At 42.7% G+C, this 7,605-nt stretch overlaps 1 protein-coding gene across 2 annotated transcripts in view; it reads left to right on the top strand.

Annotated features, from left to right (window-relative positions):
* The first annotated feature begins 1,114 nt into the window (after positions 1-1,114).
* Positions 1,115-7,605, top strand: part of Fam168a (family with sequence similarity 168 member A) — a 178,566-nt gene continuing 172,075 nt past the window's right edge. For both annotated transcript variants that reach the window (XM_004863267.4, XM_013064983.3), the window contains exon 1: positions 1,115-1,404. The gene's annotated coding sequence lies outside the window, so the exon portion shown is untranslated. The remainder of the gene's footprint in view (positions 1,405-7,605) is intronic.

Below are 7,605 nucleotides of genomic sequence, written 5' to 3'. Positions count from 1 at the left end.
AGGCAGGAAGGGGAAGTCATTGGATTTGGAAATTATATATTTTTTGGAAATAGTTTTACAGCTTAAAAAAGTGTTCCTTTTAGACAATTCGGGCAATGTGAAAATAAAAATAACTTGAATATGACCGCCCATAATCAGTGAAAATTTCTTTTCCAAAATTTCTCCATCCTTATTTTGTCCCAAACTTCACAGAAATTGTACTAAACATGGTTTGTCTAAACATGCTTTGTTCTGTAATCAATTCCCTCCCAGAATAAATTGTGAATAGTTTTTCATGTCAATAGGTCTTTATCATCATTTTAAAGACTGTTTAGTACTGCATTGTATGCAGGCATCACAATATAATTAGCCATTATTGATGGATATTTACATTTCCACCAATAATCAAGAACCTCATATAACAAACATGGGCATTCATTTTTTCTAAATTGTTATCTTTTCAAGATAAATTCTTAAGAAGTAATGGAGCTGTACGTGTAAATATAAAGAAATGTCCTTTTTACACATGGGTTCAAGTTGCTGAATCGTTCTCAAATTTGCAGGGAGACCAGTGAGGAAGCTGCTGCATTAGTTTTGGCGTGAGACAGTGTAATGGAGATGGCAATAAGAATACAGAATCACAGGTGATCTAGCCCATCTAGGCCTCTGCTCGATGGGCTGGTGTATTCCTTCCGTTCCTTTTTCCTCTTTCACTTTTTCTTAACATGGAGGAAGAACGAAGAACTGCATCTCCCAGCATTTCATAGGGACCACACAGCCTGGGAACTGTAGTACTGGGTCTGAGAATGGTACGGAAGGAGGAGGGTGAAAGTTGTGGAGCATGCTGGGAGATGTAGTCCAGTGGGTGGCGAAGGGTATCTGTAGGTTGGAGACACTGCGAACTTTGCCACCTGGGGGTGGGACTGCAGAATGATCTGACTTCTCTCAAAGGTGGTGTCTGAGTCTACAAAAGCCGCCGGCGGACGGTCGGTTCCGTTCCATTGTCTGTACCAGAGAGGGTGTGGTGCGCGGCGGGAGGCGCAGGCCGCGAACTGGCCAGAGCAGGGAATGCCGGGTATTGTGGTCCTGGCCCGCAGAGGCTGAGGGACGTGTCGCGACGCTGCGCCGGCTCCTCCTCCCCCGCCCTTCTCAGCGGTCCCCAGCCTTCGCCCTCCGCCTCCTCCTCCTCCCTCGCCCGCAGCGGAGCGTCCCCTCCCCCCACCCGTCGGGCTCCTTGGCGGCTACTGCAGAGGATTCAGAGCTGAGTCGCTGAGGAGGAGGAGGCTTCTGTCCTTGCGCGCCATCCGCCACTCGACTGGACACGGGCGAGGGGGCGAGAACGTCGCCACTGTAGCCTTCAGAGAAGACAAGGGCATCGCTGCTTCAGTCGCCACCGCCGCCGTTTTCGCTTGCAGCCGTTCTCCGGTGAGGAGCCCCCCCCCCCCATCCCCGGCCCGCTCTTCTAGACCCTGGGCTGTCGGTGCTGGGGTGAAGGAGAGTGGGGCTGGAGGGGAAGGGGCTGAGGTCGCGATGGAACGGCGGGCTGGCTGGGGAGACTCGTCCAGGCGCGGGCTGGGGGTGGGGTGAGGGTACGACTCAAGCAGATTGGGGGGACATCGCGGGAGGGGGGCTTTTAATGGGGGAATGACCGGACTTGGGGCAGGGGCGTGGGGTGGATGGGATGGAGTGGAATTTGGGATGATCTTGGGGCGAGGTGAAAGATGAGACTAGGGTGGATGACTTTAATGGGGGAGGGGACTGAATGAGGGTGGTGATTTGGGGTTGGCCCAGAGCAGTTGACAGGTTGAGATCTGAGCCGGGGTGGGGGCTAGGGGCATGATTTCTATGCAGAGTGGGATGTAAACGGTTGGATAGGACCCTGGGGAATGTTAATTCAGAACGGTGGAATCTGGGGTAGACCTGAGGCAGGGTAATGGAGGTGTAGGAGCAGGGGATGAGGAGCTCTGCATAGGTTGAGACCTGAGTTTAAAGTAGGCGTTTGTCATCTGGGGATGGTGGAATTTGTGGAAATTTATGGAATTAGCCCGGGTTTAGGATAGAGCAGAGGTGAAATTTGGGGTTTTCCTGGGGTGGGCTGATGGATGTTGGAATAGGAGCGGTAGGGGTGAGGCTTTCAGAGAGGGGAGTGTGATGGTGAGCTGGCAGGAGTTGGGTAAATTGGAAGGTAGGCCTTAAATGGTAGGACAAGAATTAAAATTGGGGGTGGGGTATAGTGGCATAGGATTTAGGGTGATCTTAGAATCACTGGAGGGGAATTGGTGGCTCCAGGTTGCAGTGTGGAGGATGCTAGGCTAGACTCAGGAAAAAATAGTGGCAGGTGGTAAGCAAGGTTGGGGGATGGTATCTTGAAGAATATGTCCCTTGGCCAAGGTGGCAGAGGCAGTTTTGGAGAATGAACATCTGTGATGAACTGGAGAGGTGGTTGTGGATGGTGAGGTGGCAGAAGGGAAATTTAAGGTGTGAGAGACCTGGAGTTGGTGGTATGAATGGGGCAGAAAGGATGGAGAGGGCCAGTGAGTGACGCTGGAAGGAATGGGTTGGATTATTCTGGAGGGGAAGGATTGGGATGCCTTCCTAGAGATACAAGAGCTTTAGGGGCTGGACACTTAAATGGACAGCTTTGGTGGCTGTGTTGGGGGAGGGGCAAAAATCACAAGGTTGTTAGAGGGTACCTTGTCAGGGACAGAACAAACATTAAAGACTCTCCTAGAGGACATCTTAAGTTGTCAGTTTGACCTTTTTGTTTATTTTATTTATATTAGTATTAATCAGAAGTAAAGTTAGCCCAAAGGGTAAAGTTGAGGAGGGCTTCAGTGAAGGTAGAATTAAGGAGGGGAGGATGTGTTCTATTATTTATATATCATAAAGAGAAAATTGGGGAGGATCCACTCGCAAAGGTGGGGGAAGATGAAAGTGGAACGTAATAGGTATCTTTCTGTATCTTATTTCTGCCTCTTCCTTTCCTCCTTCCCCTGATGCATTTAAAACTAGTCCTGGAATTTGGAATTTAAATAGATTTGATGAGCTTGAGGTTGTTAAGTGTGCATTTTTTGCCTTAGAACTGATGAATGAGATTGAAAAATATGGGGTTGGCTTATTTTCTAGGCAGGTAATGTGCATGTATGCAGAAAGAGCTTAGGCACCCCCTTCCCATTGATTGCTTGAAGACTCCATTTATTGGTGTCCTGGTTTGCAAGGCAATTAGGCCCAAAGTTATATTGCAGGCTAATAATCCTGTGATGAGTCTTGGCACCACTGCTTTATGTAAACAGAGAGAAGACAGGAGATATGGAAATGTCATAAATATTCATTTGTGAGATGGTTTGGTCCTGATGGAGTTTTTCATTTGATTCTCTTTTGACATTGCTTGATAAGATTTAAAATAATTGGACTATTTCTATAGATTGAATTTTCTCCTAAAGGAATTCAAGCGATCAGAATTCTGTCAAATGTGAATAAATGAAGTATATAGAGTCATTTTTATTTTTTTAGGGGATGTGATGTAGGCACATTGTATTAACTACAGAAACAATGTCTGCATCCATTCATCACAGATTTGATTTGAAGCTTGGAGAGATGCACATTCTTATGGCAGAATGCTTATGTTGGAAAGTAGAGAGGAGTGTAAATGGAAGAACAGCTTCAGGGAAACAATTTTGTGAACTTAATTGCATTAACTATGATATGTTAAACATGAAGTGGCTGATGATTAGAGCTCAGAAAAAATGAGAGATGTAAAGAGGATAAAATTGGCATCAATAGAATTGAAATAATTCGTTTTATTTTTGTTAAAGCCTCAAGAGTTCAGCTCAAAAAACCATTTTCCTTGGCTTTCATCATTGAGTACATTAAAATATGCATTTAGAATCTTATTTTTTGTATTCCAGAATAAACAAAATTATGGAAGATTGGATTTATCCTTGGAATTGAAAGTGTTTTGGGCCAGGGATTTAAATGCTCAGTGGTTTCGCCACCTGCTGCTCAAGTGCAAGGACCTGAGTTCAATCCCTGGTACCAAAAAAAAAGAAAGTGTTTTTTGGGGGTGGGAGTTTTTTATTGTAATAAAAATTAGGTTTGAGCGGTTATCTGTGCCTTGGTGAGAGTATTATCTGACTAATGCAAGCATTTCTCCTCATAACTATTCTGGGGTACAGACATTGCTTTTATGGATCTGCAGCCATGGTTTTGAGGTGGGATGTTTATATTAAAGCCCTAGCTTCTGAAAGCCCCTGCCTAGAAGTGTGTGTGTGTGTGTGTGTGTGTGTGTGTGTGTGTGTGTGTGTCCTACAGCTAGGGTCACCTGTGTAGGAGTAATATGTATGAGGTGTTTTAGTATCTTTCCCTCATTTGATTCTCCAGACAGTGGTGAAAAAGAGAAGAGCAGGTGGAGGTACTGGTAGACAGAAGCCTCAGTGGAATGAAGAGCCACATGGATTTACAAGTCAAGGGATCTGGCTTCAAATCTCAGTTCCACCACTTAAAGGCTAAATGATTTCAGCAAAGTCATTAAAAATCTTTCATACTTAGTGGTAGTGATTGTACAACATTGAATGTTCTCAGTGCCCTTGGTTGTTCACTGTAATATGGTTAAAATAAATTAAAAAACATTTATACTTCACAGAGTTGTCCAGGGGAGCAAATTAGTTCATGTCCTGAAATCACTTTATATCCTGAAAACACTGTACATATGAAATATCTACTCACTATTTATTTATTGTTTGCTAAGTGCCAGAGGGAATGAAAATGAACAAGAAGCAGTTGTCAAGGAACTTTCAGTGTCATGGGAGAAACAACTTAAATATAGGGAAAGGAGTGAGGTGAAATGAATTTGGTGGTTAAGAGTATGTGTCCTGAAGTCTGTCCACTACTGTGTCTGAGCTGTGTGAGCTTGGGCACAATGAGCACATCTGTAAAGTGGGGATAATAGAACTATCTCATAGAGTTGTTTTGAGGATTAAATAAAATAATCCAACAAAACATTTAACACAGTGTGTTACATAATGCACATTAAAACAATATTAGTTGCCATTATTATTATTATTATTATTATTTTTTGGTATCGGGGATCGAACTCAGGACCTTGCGTTTGGGAGGCAGGCACTGGAACCACTGAGCTAAATCCCTGGCCCTAGCTGCCATTATTATTGGAGAAATAGATGAAGTTAGAATGGTGAATAGCCTTGTATACCCTACCAATGAGTTCTTAGTATTATGATATTCTGTTAGTTATTTTCTTTCTGTTAGTTATTAAAGAAGTACTTTTATTTTGTATCAATGACATATTATCTTCACTTTGCATGTTTGTACTGTAGGACATATTTATTTATTTACTTATTCCCAGGATTGAACCTAGAACCTTCACACTGAGCTACATTCATAGCCCTTTGAATTTTTTTTTTTTTAATTCTGAGATAAGGTCTTGCTAAGTCATTAAATTGTCCAGATGGGGCTTGAATTTGCAGTCCTTCTGCCTTGTCTCTCCCAGTTTTGGTATTACAGGATATGCCACCTTGCCTGGTTGTTCAAGTGCTTTAAACAAGTCTTTAAATGACAAGTAAAGTATTAAACACATGTTAGCTGTTAGCTTTCTCATATATAAAACAAGAAAAACTCTACTGTCAGAGGTTAAATGACTTAAGGTTGCATAGCCATGGAGATGGGAGGAGGGAGAGGAGAAGGGAAGTAAAAAGGATCAGAATGTGATATGTACCTGTACCAATTTCCCAATGTGAATATATTTATTATATATTGCAAATAGATACTACTAAAAAAAGGGAAATATTAAGTCAGTGAAAGTGCTTCTCAAATTAAAAAAAAAAAAAGGTTACATAGTCAATAAGTGGAAGCATCTGGGTTATAGCTCCAGAATTCTAATTCTTTAGTCCTGTTTATATATGATTAAATTATGAAATCATGTGTATAAAAGTTCTGAATCCACAGAGTAAGAATAACAAGTTGGGGGTGAGAGATTTAGCTCAGTGGAACCGCGCCTGGCTTGTAAGTGCAAGGTCCTGAGTTCGATCCCTGGTACCAAAAAAAAAATAACAAGTTGAACACCTGTGTACTCGCTATTTGACTTAATGAAAAGGAAATTTCTAGTACTTTTAAAGCATCTTGGGAGGCCATGCCTGACTGAGTTTTTCTCCTTCCTTCTCTCTCAGAGGTAATCACTTTCTTGAATTTTATGTGAACCATTCTCTTGCTTTTCTTTATACTTTTACTAAATATGTGCATATCTCTAAACAATATTTTTTATACATTTGTCCCGTTTTTGTGATGCTGGGGATTGAATCCAAGACCTCGCTCACGCTAGGCAAATATGCTGCCACTGAGCCATATCCTTAGCCCTACATTTACAGCTTTTTGTGAATAGAATTATAGTGTAAGTATTCTGTGACTTGTTTTATTCTTTTTTTTTGAGACAGGGTCTTACTATGTAGTCCTAGCTAATTTTAAACTGACAGTGGAGCCCAGGCTGGCCTTGAACTCATAGTGATTCTCCTTGCTAGGATTATAGGCGCGCACCACTACACCTGGCCCTTATTTATTTATTTAATTATTTAACGCAGGGTCTTGCTTTGTAGTTTAGGGTGGCCATGAACTCACGATGTAGCGCACGCTGGCCTTGAACTTGTGGTGATCCTCTTGCCTCAGCCTCCCCAATAGTGAGATTACAGGTGTGTGCCACCGTGCCTGGCCGATTCCTTTTTTTTTGTGGTACCAGGGATTGAACTCGGGACCTTGTGCTTGCGAGGCAGGTGCAGTGCCATTGAGCTAAATCCCTAGCCCCATATATATATTTTTTAAACTGTAGACGAGCTTTATGACTTCCACCATTAAATTAATAAACGCACATGATTGAACTGGAAATTTAAAAAAGTAAAAAGAAGAAAAATTGTCTGTAGTCCCCAGTAATTCTCCTTTCCTGTCCTGTCCTTTCCTTTTCCTCCTTCCCTCCATCCTTCCCTTTTTTCCTTCTTTCTTGTGGTACGGGGTATTGAACCAGGGGCCTTCCCATTGAACTACATCCCCAGTCTCCCCCCCCATCCCCAGTACCGGGGATCAAACTCAGGACCTTGCACATGCCAGGCAGGCGCTGGCACCACTGAGCTAAATCCCTGGCCCTCCCAGCCTTTTTAATTTTTTATTTTGTTTTTTGGTACCAGGGATTGAACTCGGGACCTTGTGCCTGCGAGGCAGGCACCAGAACCACTAGGCTAAATCCCCGGCCCTATGCCAAGAATTTTTTCTCTAAGAAATTTGAAATTCAAATTCATTAATAATCTGTTGCAGCTTCAGTTTAATGATATATATATTTGGGTTTAAATGAGATAATAAATGTGAAAATACTTTTTACACTATAAAGGATTATTTAAAGGATCTTTTTCTTCCCCTCTTAGTTTACCATACTGAAATCAGGGCACTCTACACATGAGTAAAAGGCTTCCAATACTTGTTTTGTCCTCTTTGAAAAGGTCTTCTCCAAAAAAAAAAAAAGAGGGCCAGGGATTTAGCTCAGTGGTTCTGGCACCTGCTTTGCAAGTGCAAGGTCCCGAGTTCAATCCCTGGTACCAAAAAAAGAAAAGTTCTTCTCCAGTGGAGGAG

Source organism: Heterocephalus glaber, unplaced genomic scaffold (genome assembly GCF_053883595.1).
Source record: "Heterocephalus glaber isolate CG9 unplaced genomic scaffold, H.glaber_assembly_v1.0 deba00001428, whole genome shotgun sequence".
Taxonomy (NCBI): Eukaryota; Metazoa; Chordata; class Mammalia; order Rodentia; family Bathyergidae; genus Heterocephalus; species Heterocephalus glaber.
Note: the sequence above shows the minus strand (reverse complement) of the source record. Positions and strands in the feature narration are given on the sequence as shown.